The following is a 16,185-nucleotide window of genomic DNA, read 5'->3' as shown; positions in this document are numbered from 1 at the left end:
ACCATCATTGTTTTATTTTTATATGTGTAGATAAGGAGTTTAATAAACAATTTATGACTATTCAACTCCTTATATTTTGAAAATTTTAGTAAAAGTAACAAACCTACCACCTAGAAAATTATACTTATCTGCAACATACAGCTTTGCCAACATGGTAGAGAAAAAGCAAAACAAAATAAGTAAGAAAAGTTTAACATTTCACAAGAGATTTGCTTTTATTTTTTATTTATTATTTTTTATTTTTCATTAATTATTTACTTCTATTTTCTACTTTATTTTAATGAAAATGTCATGACCATAACATAAGAGCAGAATTAAACCAACCTGAGAAATTATTTTTTCATAAGTTAAAATAAACTAGCTTGGTGATTAATTCAAAATTATATTACAAACTTCAGTGTTCTTGAAGTAAGTATCACTGCATAAACAAATGAGTCAGGAGTCATAAACTAATGATGATTCTAAATGTTATTTAGAGAGACATTCTGTTCTTAATATATTTCAAATATTCTACACAAGACAAAGTGGATCCAAGTAATCTGTAGGCAAAATAAGATTTTAGAGAAGTATATATTTCCAGCAGTATTTATAAAATATTACCTTTATGTAAGGCATCATCCTGGACTTTGTGGAAAACACACAAAGGAGTAAGAAGTGGCCCTTCAAGAAACATATACAATATCAAGGTTTAACATGAAGCAGCATGTCTTCTCTAAGTAAAAAAAAAAAACATTGTACCAACTGATTTACTGAAACTTTATATTTATTGCTCTCATTTTAGGTCATAGTGTCCTTCTGCATGCAGGCTGCTATAACGGACATGATATAGACTTAATAGCTTATAAAGAACAGGAATTTATTTCTCACAGTTCTAGAACGGAGAAGTTCAAGATTAAGGAATGGGCAGATCCAGGGAGAGCCCACTTCCTCATAGATGGCTATCTTCTCACTGTAAACGTACATGATGAATGAATCAAGAGAACTCACTGGGGTCTCCTTTAAAAGGACTGTAATCCCACTTATGACCTAATCACCTCCCAAAGGCCCCTAAGTTTTAATACTATCACTTCCAGAGTTAGATTCCATAATATGATTTTGGGAGACATAAACATTCACACCATAGTATATATAAACAAAAAAAGACACAAAAACAACAAACAAAAAAATTATTTTAACTACCTATTATTTTCAACTACATAAACTTTTAATTTGTTTCTATATAATATTAAATAACTCATTTGAGTGATTCACTTATATCCAATGCATCTGAGTGCAATTAAATTTGCTTACCCAGCATATCCAGAAGCATATTTCTTCAGACTATCCCATTCCCCACATTACAGGATTTACCACAATTAGAAGACATGGGATAGAGGATAGATAGATAGATGTATACATAAACACACTTGTACATACCCATATGCATATTTTTTCCTGTTAATGATACTCATGCAAATAAAATTTAAGCTCAAGGAAACCTGTCTTGTGTGTTACTTAATATCCAGTTTTTAGTCAACATCCAAAAACAAATAATCCAATAAAACCATGGATAGAAGACATGAACAAGTGTTTCCCCAAAGAACACATTCAAATGTTCAGTAGATACATGAAAAGATGTCCATCATCATGTATCATCAGGAAATTGCAAAGCAAAACTAGAAAGAGATACCACCTCAAACCTGTCAGAATGGCTAAAATCAACACTACAAGAAACAAAAGGTGTTGGAGAGGATGTGAAAAAGTAACACTTGTGGGGGCTGCCTGGGTGGCTCAGTGGGTTAAGCCTCTGCCTTCAGCTCAGGTCATGATCTCAGGGTCCTGGGATCAAGTCCCACATCAGGCTCTCTGCCAGGCATGGAGCCTGCTCCCTCCTCTCTCTCTCTCTACTTGTGATCTCTCTCTGTCAAATGAATAAAATCTTAAAAAAAAAAGAAAAAGTAACAATTGTGAACTGTTGGTGGTGATGCAAACTGATACAGCCATATTTGAAAACAGTATGGAATTTCCATAAAATTTAAAAATAGAAGTCCTTTGTGATCCAACAATCCTGTTGGTGTGTATTTACCCAATGAATATAAGAAAACTTATTCAAAGGGATGCTAGCACCCCTATGTTTATAGCAGCATTATTTATAAAGCTAAGATATGGAAAGCGCCCAAGTATCCATCAATTGATGAATAAATAAAGAATAAGTGGTATGTATATACAATGGAATATTATTCTGCCATAAAAAAGACTGAAATCTTGCCATTTGCAATAACATGGTTGGAACTAGACAGTATAATGCTAAAAGTGAAATAAGTCAGTCAGAGAAAGACAAATACCTTTACTCATATATGGAATAAAAGAAACAAAACAAACAAGCAAAGGGGAAATAATAAGACATAGAAAGAGAAACAAAGCAAGAAACAGACATTTCATTAAGGAGAACAAACTGATGGTTACTTGACGGGATCTGAAAGGAGTGATGGATTAAATAAGTGATGGGGTTAATTAGAGCACTTGTCATGATGAGCACTGAGTGCTATATGTTATATTGTACACATGAAACTAATACAACCATATATGTTAACTAACTGGATTTCAAATGAAAATTTTTTAAAATCCCAGTTTTTAGCTCACATTCTGGCTTACAAAAGGGATTTAGTCAGGAATTTGGAGATTAGTTAATGAACAAATAAGGGGTGAACAGGCAGTTGTTAGATAAAATTACTATCCTTTCTGGCATGATCTTATACCTTTTATCTAGAATTATTTTTAGCACTTTAGACTCTTCCTATTTTATTTTGAGTCATTAAACAAAAATTTCCTCAAAGGACCTTAGACTCCATCCAATTTGAGCAACAGTGTGAGAGAGGAAATGGTGTCCAGGAGGAAAAAAAAAAGATGAAACTACTTTTGCTTACTAGTGAATGCATAGTTCTTCCACAGAAGAAGCTCTAAATGGTCAGGGCTCCAGCTTTATATGTGTTCAGTCATATGTTCAGAAGAAGGTAACACTATCAAAAAATATAAAGCATCTGAGATTATTTTCCCTTATTTGAAAGCTGGTGTATGAGTCTGCCATAGTTTCTTGGGTGTTGATAGAAGACGCAGACTCATGGTTCAGAAATAATATAGTTTAATATTCACAGCAATAGAGGTAGCCAGAATATTAACAGTATTTGTGTGTGTGTGTGTGTGTGTGTGTGTGTGTAGGGGTGGGAGTTATATATCAGTTCTGAGCCTCAGTTCCCACAAGAAGAATCAAAACAGAGGCAGATAATATTTGCAAACACAACAGGTTAAGTTAAAAAAAAGATACTATTTCTGTCTTCTAAGTCTATTCAATACAACCATCTTCAAAGGATGGCCTAGAACAAATAATAAATGCAGAAATGTAAGCAACCAATTGAAAAGTGTCTCCCAAGAAACACACTTTGAGAGTCTTCATTTGACAAAAATACTATAGGATATTACATGGATCAGGTGCATTGAATACTGGAAGGTTAAAATTACAAGGGACCAAATATTTTTAAGCAGTTCTGGCATCCAGTAGAGTTCACATAGGTTTTATAAGATTGAGGAAAGAAGCCATCAAAACCTGGGCCCAGGGGCACCTGGGTAGCTCAGTGGGTTAAGCCTCTGCCTTCGGCTCAGGCCATGATCTCAGGGTCCTGGGATCGAGCTCTGCATCAGGCTCTCTGTTCAGCAGGGAGCCTGCTTCCCAACCCCCCCCCTGCCTCTTTGCCTACTTGTGGTCTCTGTCTGTCAAATAAATAAATAAAATCTTAAAACAAAACAAAACAAAACAAAAAATCCTGGGCCCAATTTTCCCAAAAGTATGATTCTGATTCTAGTCTCTATAATGTTATCCCTTGAAGACAATGTCTCTAATTGAGTTGAATTAGTTTACTAAAGAGCATACCCTCATTTGTTGTAGGAGATGAACAATATGCAAGAGGCAAAATGCCACATGGAAGCCACCTGGTCTTCAGTGGAATATAGAATCAGTTCCTTTGGGATGAATTTGTTCCACATTTGACTTCCCACTTAAGGGAAAATAAGAGTGCCTTCTAATAGATTTTAAATAGAAATGACAATGGAAGCTTATACAAGATTATAAAATGGGAAATTTCATTTAGATAAGCAATCATTTCAAAGTCATCTTCTTAATATTACAGACTCTTCACATAATAATAATTTTATTTTGGTATTATATGGTAATTTCAAATATAGTAAATATAAAGAATTTACCTCTGTAATTATAGCGAGTCTGGTCGTAGTTTACTGGCAACAAAACTTCAATTTAGAAGTATGGTCTACCAATTATTAATACATTTGGAAATGGTGTGTCATCTTCACTCCACTTGTCTCACTAAAACAGTGAGCCAAAAATGTAGGTCCAAGCTGTTTACTATGGTCAAAATGGGTTGCTTTTGCACTTGGTAAAGAAGCAGTCATATTTTGGAAGAAGAAACTGAGGCTATTAATATTTTCAACTTATTTTCAGAAAAGGAAAGAAAGGATAATCTAAGCTAAAGCCAAAATCTTACACAAGGTGGCTGGAAATGATCTTTTCCCAGATAAAGGGTTTTTCAACTTAGCCATGTTAGGAGGAAGAAGAGATGAGACATTGTGGACTTGACTAACGTTTGTACACTGTTCAAAAAGTTTTCAAAATAATGTGTATTATTTTTCTTCTTTTAGTTGAGACAAAAAAAGCAAACAAACCAAAAAAAAAAAAAAAACACTAATGAGCTTACTCTTAAAAGGAGGTAAACAAGAAACTAGCAAAGATTGAGTGTTAGGTATTGTCCCCCTCCTTTTTTTTTTTAATTCTGTTATGCTAGTTACCATACAATACATCATTAGTTTTTGAAGTAGTGTTCCATGATTCATTGTTTGTGTAAAACACCCAGTGCCCCATGCAATATGTGCCCTCCTTAATACCCATCACCAGGCTCACCCATCCCCACATCCTTCTCATCTTTAAAACCCTCAGTTTGTTTCTTGGAGTCCATAGTTTTTCATGTTTCATTTCCCCCTCCAATACCCCCACTTCATTTTTCCTTTCCTTCTCCTAATGTCCTCCATGCTATTCCTTAGGTTCCACAAATAAGTGAAACCATATGATGATTGACTTTCACTGCTTGACTTATTTCACTTAACATAATCTCCTACAGTCCCATCCATGTTGATGCAAAAGTTGGGTATTCATCCTTTCTGATGGCTGAGTGATATTCCATTGTATCCTTGGATCACATCTTCTTTATCCGTTTGTCTGTTGTAGAGGATCTTGGCTCTTTCAACAGAATGGCTATAGTGGACATTGCTGCTATGAACACTGGGGTGCATATGGCCCTTCTTTCCAGTAAAATAGAGCTAGCGTATGACCCAGCGATTGCACTACTGAGTATTGACCTCAAAGATACAGATGTAGTGAAAAGAATTAGGTATTGTTAAAGCACAAATGCAGGGGATAGAAGATATGGTACAGAAGAGGGAAGGGCGACCATATGGCAGAGTAGAATAAAGTAGCTCAGGAAGAAATTAGTCATATCCAGATATTGTAAGGCATGTGGGGTTGGCAGGGAGAGCATGAGAAATCATGAGAGAAGAGAGAGAAAATGGACCAGGCAGGAGAGGTTTATAACATTTTAACATCTAAGGTAAGCATATGCAAAGCAGAATAGGGAAAGAAATAAAAGTTTTTATAAGACTCAATACATAAGGAATAACGTGGAGGACACTGGGAGATGGAGAGAAGTGTGCTGGGGGAAATCGGAGGGAGAGACAAACCATGAGAGACTGTGGACTCTGAGAAACAAACTGAGGGTTTTGAAGAGGAGGGTGGCAGGTGGTTGGGTGAGCCCAGTGGTGGGTATTAAGGAGGGAATTTATTACATGAAGCACTGGGTGTGGTGCATAAACAATGAATTTTGGATCCCTGAAAATAAACTAAAAGAAAAAAAAGACTGACTACAGACATGGACCTCAGTGTAACACAGATATGGAACTCACTGTAATACCAGCCACTTCCCACCGACACACACAGACTATGATAATAATAAATAATAATGCAATTAAGAAAATTGCCTGCCAAATAATTTTTCCTCTTTTTTATTTTTATGATTATTATTTTTATTTTATTTTTAAAGTTTTTATTTAAATTGTAGTTAGTTAAAATAAGGTTAATATTACTTTCAGGTGTACAATATAGTGATCAACACTGCCATACAATGGCTTAAATAAAAAAATGAAAAAAAATTTTTTTAAAGATTTTATTTTTAAATAAAACCTCTACACCCAAGGTGGATTTCAAACGTACAACCCCACGATCAAGATTTACATATTTTACTGACTGTTACAGCCAGGCACCCCAACAAATAAAAATTTTATAAAATTGTTGAGTTTGTGAGAGTCTCATTTGCTTAGTCAGTTAAGTGTCTGCCTTTGGCTCAGATCAGGATCTCAAGAGTCCTGGGATCGAGCCCCATATTGCTCATGCTCTCTCTCTCTTTCTCTCTGGCTTTTGCTCTTAAATAAATAAATAAAATATTTTTAAAAAAATTGTTGAATTTGTTTAACTAGTTTTAAACTAGTAGACAGAGATGAAGATAAAGTATGATGTAATGGCACGGAAAAATACAACTTACACGTTTTAAAAAAAAATGTGCAATGCAAGTTACCTCACTTCTTTTATCACCACACTGGAACTTTCCCTACTGAGTTGTTGTAATGTAAGGACCTATTTTATATTTTTATATTTTAGCAAGAGGCTTTCATTGAGGTTAACCCTTAAACTGTCCTTGCTCCCCTTCCCCCAGGGGGTTCACTTAAAAACAAGTCCTGGTAATCAGCTCCAGGTAACAAAGCCCATATACAAAAGTGGGTCAGGCCAGGTGGAGACATCAATCAGCGGGAGGGGGGGCGGTGTTTGCATATTGTCTCCCTAGATACTAAGGAGTATGCCCCACTCCTCTGCCCTTTGGGAACCTTTTTTGCACCAATCCTAATCAAGGTGTAATAGGCTGGGTCAAATGTCTATACTAGGGTAAATTGAACCTCAATTGGTCATCTAGCCTCACTGTGCAGTTTCCTGTGTGTGTTAAAATCTCATTGGTCACCTGTGCGTGGCCAGGCCTGACTGCATGGCCTTTGCCCTTAAAAGCTAGACTGTGAAACAGCAAAGGGTTGCCTTCTCTCATAAGAGGTGTGGCCCCAAACGTTCGGTTAGATTCTTGATGCTTGGCATGAAATAAAGCTTTGCTTGACCTTTGCTTTACATCAGTCTCGCTCCTTTAATCATAGACCCATTATTGGGGCATAACAGTATTAATCTTAAAGTTATAAGTCCACAATGCATCCATCATCCATTCTACCCCTTAACATTCCCCTTTGGACAGACCCATGATCTAGAACAAGCCTTATTTTATAGTGCCTTGTAGGAGATTTTTGCTGCTTCCTAAATTGCCTACTTTCCTCTCACCATTACCACGGAAATTGGGTCCACTGAAACAAAGGTGTAGTGTAAGAAATTAAGACTTCCATAAATCTCTTTAAATAATAAAGTATAAGATAGTGATACCTTTTTTTCTGCCACATAACCAATTCTTGCAAGAATAAGGTCATATAAGAGAATTTACAACACATGCTAGCATTATCCTACTGGACCCAGACCATTTGTATGTTTCTCTGTCTCTGAGAAATGTAGATACTTACATGACTGAAACCTAAAAATTGTTTGATATGACCACTAATATCACCTACATTATTTTAAAGCCTGTTTAAGGCTTCTGTAATACATAGGCATTGTAAACACTTATTAGGCATCTTGTATATATCAAACACTTTAAAAATCTCTGCTTTAAAAAAAAAAACTCTACCTCAATGGAACTTTGAGTCTGAAAAAGATACAGGCAATATACAAGGCAACAGATAGAATAATTACATATTTGATTATATACTCTGAGGATGTCACCTTAAATTGATATGAAAATGATCAGAAGGATCTTGATTTCTTGTCAAAATTTTTTGCCTTAAAAAGAAATTGATATTTAGGGAAAGTTGTTACTGAAAGAGGTCCTGTGTCAACCAAAAATGTTAAACCATGATCTCGCTAAATTTTCCAGTTGTGATCATTGCTTTGTTTAGCTGTCTTCTATTAAGACTGAATTTAGTAATTCAGTCTCAGATTCAGTAAGTCTTATTTTTAAAGATTTTATTTATTTATTAGAGAGAGAGAGGGAGGGGCAGAGGGAGAGGAAGAACCAGACTCCTTGCTGAGCAGGCAGCTGATGCAGGACTGGATCCTAGTACCCTGGCATCATGACCTAAGCTGAAGGAAGACACTTAACCAACTGAGCCACCCAGGCACTCTAGACTGTAAACTTCTTAAAGGTAAAAAAGTTTATTCTTCTAGTAGTTCCACAGACATTTCTAACATCCATAAAAAAGCATGTACTGATGTAAAATGCCAGCAAATCAAATTATTTAAAAAAGAAAGAAAGAAAGAAAAGATATATCTGGATAAAGAGAAAAACAGAAAATCTAATAATACATTGAATTATTACAGCAAAGAGTGGAGGAAGAGAAAATAAATATGAGATAGAAATTTCCACTAAAAGAAAAAAATTGAATAAGGCAGGAGATTTAGAAAATTATTATGACAGACTTGAGAAAAAAATAAAATAGGAATTTTTAGAAAATAGCAATGAATGAAAAGGTAAATTGTTCCTACCTCTATAATATTAGCTGTTTGTTGTTGTTGTTGTTGCTAATTTACCTACTTATGCTAATAAACAAAGAAAGGTTTCATTTAGGGATAAGGTTTCTCTCTCTCTATATATATTTTTTCCATTTAGGGATAAGGTATATGTATATATACATATATATATATATATGTATATATATATTTTTTTAATATTAATTGTTAGAAAATGTGTCACAGAAAGTGTTTAAACTTTAAGATACAGATGCAACATGTAATGAACTGCATTGTTTGAACGTCTAATTTGTAAATGCTGTTAGAGGAAACTTGGTGGAAATGTTCTTATGTGATTGTGTTTCTGGAACTAAGTATATTTATTAATAAGGAATAGTCTAAAATTATGAAATGACCAGGAGCGGACAATTTTCCTAATCCTATCAGCTCTTTGCAGCTCTTTTATTAGCCCCCTTCAGGCATATCAGCTTTTTTATCTAATTAAATTTTATATTAATGTGCTTTTGACTTTTGGCCTTTCTCTTCCTTCTGCTCTTTTTTTCCCCTAAATTACATGTTTCTGTTTAACAGCTACTATCAATTCTTTGATATGAATTCTCAACATCAATTTACTAACTCCAGAGATGAAGGAGCATCAATATTTAGAAGCGAAGAATACAAAGCCTTCGACATCTGGATGGCTCAGTCACTTAAGAATCTGCCTTCGACTCAGGTGGTGATCCCAGGGTCGTGGGATGGAACCCCAGGTTGAACTTTCTGCTCAGCTGGGAGCCTACTTCTCCCTCTCCTTCTGCCTGCAGCTCCCTTTGTTTGCGTTCTCCCTCTCTTTGTCAACTAAATAAAATATAATAAAATAATGTAAATAATACATTTATTTATTTATTAAAATGCAATTATTACACAATACATAATGTATCGCATAATTATAATAATGACTAAATAATTTATTAAATATTTATATTAAATATATCAATTTAATTAAATAAATATTTTTAGAATTTAAAATATTTCACATTTAGATTATTAAATATTAAATCATTAATTTAATAAATAAATATCTAAACATAATTAAATAAAATAATTTATTTATTAAAATGAATAAAATAATGTCATTATCTGAGCATGTATTTTTAAATAGTCTAAAAAAAACCATGTAATAAAGTCTACATACATTGAGTTTAGATATTTATACAAGTTAACCCAGACACTCAACCCACAGACAGTTTCAAAACATTTGTTTTTATCTACTACTCAAAATACGATTTTAATGTATTTATTTGTAACTTTGACATAGCAAGGAAACTTGGAGGAAAAGGAGACATTTGCTTTTAATATTTGAAAATTATTTGGTGATTTAAAATAAATAAAAACCTTAACACGTGAGCATTTCTTCTTAAATAACACTGTGAAGTTTCTGAGTCGCATTCTATTAAAAGTGCTGATAAAATGGCCTCAGTTACTCATTTAAATTATCAGCTGAATGGGTAACAAATGAAGTAGAGAGCTTTTTAATTATTTATGAATGTATTGCTTGTGGATGGAGTGCCACATAGAGTTACCTCTCTTTTTGGCTTTGTTTTGTGAGCAGTAGTGGAATCTATGAATGTGATTAAATATAAGGACATTCACAGAAATTCTTAATGAACTTCTGGGGAAGGGCAATAAGTGCAAGGAAAAACTGCAGCAAGACTAATTACAAATTTCAAGTGGTCATCACTTAATTATAGAAGCTTTTAAGTTCAAGTAATATATCATTTTTATGAGCCTATCATATTGTATTAATTAACACAAAATGCACTCTTGAACACTTATCTTTTCACATATTTCTTATTCTTAGTACTTAAAATTACCCTTATGATTGATAAGTAAATGGATTTTACTGACAATGCATTTATTTACATAAATAAATAATGCTGTTTATATATATAAAAACAATTGAATATGTGTATGTGTTCAATGAATTTTTTTTCAAATTAACATCTTAATTCTACCACATTAGTTACAAATAAATATAGACTTTATAGATTCATCAAATATTTTATTCTCAAATTTATATGTCCTTTGTGAAGTAAATGAAACTGTATATATTAAATATAATCCTATCACATGTAACAGTTACTAGTGCATCCCAGGACATACATAGGTCAGGTCCTCCTCAAGGCATCACGGATAACTGGATTTAACTTTCTATCCTAGGAGTCTTCTGTATATTTCTGTGGCTTTTATACTACAATCAGGAGGAAGAATTCTTTTGCTAAAAGCTTCCAAATGACTATGCGAGTAGATTATTTGTAGACTAGTGATATAATATTATTGTTTAATATGTGAAGCATGATAAAAATGCCATTGCCATATTTAATTTGTTCAGTAAAGCATTCATTTAGTTATCAAGCATTCATTTTCTTTTTTTAAAGATTTTATTTATTTATTTGACAGACAGAGATCACGAGTAGACAGAGAGGCAGGCAGAGAGAAAGGAAGGGGAGCAGGGTACCTGCTGAGCAGAGAGCCTGATGTGGGACACTATCCCAGGACTCTGGGATCATGACCTGAGCAGAAGGCAGAGGCTTTAATGCACTGAGCTACCCAAGAGCCCCAAGCATTCATTTTCTTTATACAGAAGAGATAGAACAATATTTTATAGTAGAAAATACAGTAAATAATCTAGAAACCTTGATCATTTTGTTTTGGCAATTTTAGAACATAAAATTAGCTAAAGCTCAAGTGCAAGTTATATTTGTATCATAGGAGGAAAAGTTAATTAAAAGTTTGTTTATTACCATAGTTTAACACTTCAACAAAATGATAACGAGTCCAAAATCAATGAATATATGAAGTATACAATAAAAACAATAATCTTGAGTGTATGTGACTCACTGTAGGTATTGATAGGCTAGAAATCAAAGGGAAAGTATCTATAGGGTTTGTTCAGTTCCATGCTCATCAGATTAATAGGCTTTCTCATATTGCTTCCTTCACCACATTAATTTGTCTAATGAAGTTTTCAAGAGTTAAAGACAGTGATAGGTTCATGGCTGGAGAGAAGGTACAGAATCTAAGATAGTTCAGCAGTGCTTATTATTTAAGAGAAAGACAGCATGGGAGGTGAGGGGTATATCATGCATCCTGTTTTCACTCCCTTTGTGGAGCACCTACCCTGGAGGTCATGTAATAATAACCAATGACCAAAAAACAATAAAAAAACCCAAACATCCATGTGGAAGTGCCATCCCTGCCTGGAGATGAGTAGACTGCTCAAACAGATCCTGGGCAGGCATCTCAGCCCAGGCCTGTGCTGGGGAAGCTGGTTCATGGCTTTGGGCGCAATCAGGAAGCCAGCAAACTGACGGGAGAGTGCAGCCAGGGTTAACAGGACTGATGATCTTTTTGCAGCCAGGCCGCGGGTGGACACCCGCTCAAGGAGCCAGGCTAGGAGGCTGCCCAGCGCCAGCGCTGGCAAAGCTTGCAGCCCCCGGGGCTTCCCCCCGCGCCCCAGCCAGGGCGGGGCCTCAGGAGGGAGGGGAGCGGGGCAGCGCGGAGAAGGGGCTTTGCTAATTGCCAAAGCGAAAAGGGAGCTCGCGGAGGACTCAGGAGGGAGGGGGGCGGGGGCGGGGGCAGGGGCGGGTGGAGGGCGGCGGGGAGAAGGCGCTTTGCTAATTGTCGAAGCTAGAAGTGAGCTCACAGAGGATGTGGCTGAGAGACTGGGAGGAGGTGGAGGGGCTGGCGGAGGAGGGGCGGGCAGCGCCGCGGTGCTGTGCTGCGGCCCAGTCGGGACTGCAGGACCCACCGGACTCGCCCCCCCGTGCGCTCCCATGTGAGGCCTCGCTGTCCCGCTCCTGCTGCCTGCTGCCCCTCCCCGCCCCAAGGCTTTTCAGGACCACCCTCTGCACACAGGTAAAGTGACACCGCGCCGCGCCCTCACCTGGAGCAGAAAGCGCGGACCCGACCTGGGGGCGGAGAGGGGGGTTGTGGAGGCCCAGCCTCCCGCGAACCCCAGGGCACCGGGACCACCCCAGACGCTGCGCCAAACCCAGGTCCGCATGGGGTCGGGCTGGGGACAGCGCCTTGCGAGGTGCCCCACGCTAGCGGGCGCGCTAGCCGCCATCTTTCCGCAGCCCCATGCGCCCCTGCTGAGGACCCCCTTCCCTCCCCCACCGTGGCCCCGCTGCTTTTGTTCTGGACTTGGGATCCCAGGTGGAAACTAGTCCCTCAGACCTCCCTGGCAGCAAGGAGGGCAGGGAGGGATTCTTGGTTTTCTGCCCTGGCTCCTCCTCTCTCCCCATTCACATGCCTTCTGGCTTCCCTTTCCTCTCCTCATTGTCAGTTTTCTTAAATGGTTTTCTTCTGCATGTTGACCCGAAGAGCTATTTCATGAATGAATATACACGAAACTGAGTTGGAGCCCACCTGTGAGAGCCCAACTGTAGTGGCCGTTCATTAGAATGGTCTCTGGTTCTAGCCTCAGTTCAGAATACTGCATGTACCTGAGGATCAAGTCCAGATGTTTCTTTCATCTCTGACTTGAATTTGAAATCCTCCTCAGACTTCAGCTTCCAGGATTTCTCCAGTCCTTGCTCTCCCACTGTCTTGGTGGGGATCCGCCATGAGTGTTGAACACAGGAATGAATGAATGATATATACCCCAGATTGCTGGGGCTTTCTCATGTTTTGCTGAGGTTGGAAAGGCTTGGGAGAGACCCCCTGTAAGCAGATAGAGAGCTGCATGCAATTGCTTAGATAAACGTGTTCCCCACTTAATTGCTTGGGCATTGAACATTTCGCCCTTAACCTGTGGCTGGAGCAGTTAGGAGGAGACAATCTGGAGGTGAATCAGTAGATGGCTGAATCCACATGGTGGTGGTCTGAGTTTGGGAGATTTTCCTGGAGATTCAAAGGAAAGATCTAAATTCTTCCAGTGGGGAGTGGTAAACATTTTATCGATGGGAGATGGAAAATAAATGGTCTGGTTAACCTTTCCCTCCCCCTCAAAACCCATTATTTGAAAACACAAAAAGGGAAGTGAAGGGAGAAATCCTCCCACTCCCATGCCCACTCACCTCCATAGCCACCTCCTCTTCCAAGAACCTAGCAGACAAGGTGCCAAGAAGTGTTAGGTACCAGCAGTGGTCTCAGGTACTCAGCATGATCTCATTCAAGGATCATGGTGAAAGGCATTCAAAGAGATTGTGGGGGCACAGGGATCCAGTTAAGGGGAACAAGTTTAAGGTTTGCCTGGTCCCCTAAAAATTACTGGCACTAGAGAAGATGAGCTTTGGGAACTATAGCTTAATGGATACAATGTGTTAAAAGCTTCAGTGAGTCATGGTGGGAAGAGGCTATGAGGGCAGCAAACAAAGTCTTAGATGATGTTATTAATAGCACTACAGGCTCTAGATTTCCTGTGGTGGTGTTCTTGGCAAGACCAGCCCGGCCAAAGTGGATACTCTCAACCTGGAACAGAGGGTCTTGGAGATGCCAGCACGTGAGGTATGATGAGAGGGTAAAATGATAGGAGGTGTCCTTTGGAAGGACTGACTCCTTGACTTTAAAAGGGAGAACCCAAATCTGTAGGTGAAATCTTTCTGGCTACAAAGAGGGCCAAGGCCTCCTAAGGTCAAGGTCTCCTCGTCACTTGCAAAGATGTCGAAGAACATATTCAGACATTTCAAAGATGTCCTCATATCATTGGTTCCCACTCTGGAATTCTATCAATAAGGTGAGAGTTCCTCTAGTTGAAAAAGAGATCTAAAAAGACTTCCCTTTCTCATGTAATTTCTGTAACCTCCAGGACACACCCACCTCCCCCTTCCAGCTCTGTAATGAAGCCACAGCTGGTGCCAATTTGTGGAACTCCTTAAAGGCTATTCTCCCTTATATACCCCCGGACCAAGTTCCCATGCTCCCTCACCTGATTTCCTGCACTCACCTCCCACCTGGTGTGTTCACACCTGCAAGTGCCTTTTACCAACCCCTTTGCCAAAAGGCAGCCAGAGTGACCTTTCAAAGACCTATCAGTTCCTGGCATTTGTCTCCATAGAAATCTGCACTGATCTTCTAACAAATTCTCAGTCCTCCAAAGGCACCCATAATCCTCCCATTAGTCTCTTCATACCCCTCCAACTGACTGATGCCTGTTCTGCCCCATCTCTCTGCCCTTCAACCACACTGCCTCCTTCTTCCTGTGGAGACCTCTCATGCCACCTGCCTCCAAGCACAGGTGATTCCCATTGATGGGAAGACCCTCTTCTCTCCCCCATCTCCCCACTCCAGTTACTCCCATTTATTCGTGAGCTCACAAGCCCCATGGTACACACTCTCCATGCAGCCTGCTCTCTCTTTTCTAGCATTGGCCTCCGTTTCTAGCTGTGCTTGTGTCATGGATGTCCCTCCCCAGCCAGCCTCCAAGCTCTCCTTCCCTTTAGCTCCAACACCTGACACAGTGCCTGGCACGTAGTAAGCCCTCCTAGCTTCAAAGAGCCTCACTGAGGGACTGAAAGCATTTTTAAAATGTCACTACGTAGGCTCCAAACTGTAGGCAGAAAAAGCTTTGCCTGGATTGACATTTTAGAGACGTATTCGTCAAGTTGGATGTGTTCACTGACTTTGCCTTGTAAAATTAAAAAAAAAAAAAAAAGGACCTCTGTATCGCTTCGCATCTACCAAAGGCGCATGTATACTCCTAGACCACGTTATGAGCTTAATGGAAGGAGACAAGATGTTTTCGCTAAGAAAATGTATAAGACTGTTGAGGTCAAGTGGGAGGAAACAGTCCGTTTGTTGGAGCATTGCTATCTTACTCTATCACAGCCACTCTTAAAAATCTGACACGGGGTGAGTCAGAATTGTCTGTCGGAGATGAGTTAGATCTGGCTCATGTTCCTACAGACATGAAAGCCAAAAACAAAGAAGGAGGCTTTGAAAGCGTGGGTTGAGGAGGCGGTGTGGATCACTACGATGAGCTAAGTGCCCAGGGCCACCAGCAGACATGCTGGCCTGTGTCCGTCCTTTGTTCTGGGGTCCCTCTTGCACCATGTGGTGAGGCTGGTGGCTGGGAGCAGCTCAGACAGTACCTGGTGGCATCTTACCTCTCCCACCCTCCTGTGGGCTCCAGTGGGCTCCAGTAGGTCCCAAGGGACAGCCTGCCTTCTTTGAAAAGCCCAGTAGCACTGGGAGCAGAAACTGGGACCAAAGAGTGAGCACCCTGTTTGACAAGCTGGACCAGCCACCTCTTCTTCAGATGCAGGGGGAGCCCTGGCATGCTGACTCCTCCCTTCTCCCTTTCCCCTTTCCTCTCTTCCTCCCTCTTTCTTTCCCCTCTCTCCTTCCCTGGTGGTGCCCTTTCCCAATGCCCTCTTCATCCCTTTTCCTTTCTACATACCTGTCTTCCTGAGTTTCTTCTCTTTCCTCCCCATTACTTCCCTTCATCTGAATCTCCTCTTTGGTCCCTTTGTCTCTGCTCTCTGCTCCTCCTCCCCTTC

Source organism: Mustela nivalis (assembly GCF_964662115.1).
Source record: "Mustela nivalis genome assembly, contig: HAP1_SCAFFOLD_1202, whole genome shotgun sequence".
Classification (NCBI taxonomy): domain Eukaryota; kingdom Metazoa; phylum Chordata; class Mammalia; order Carnivora; family Mustelidae; genus Mustela; species Mustela nivalis.
Note: the sequence above shows the minus strand (reverse complement) of the source record.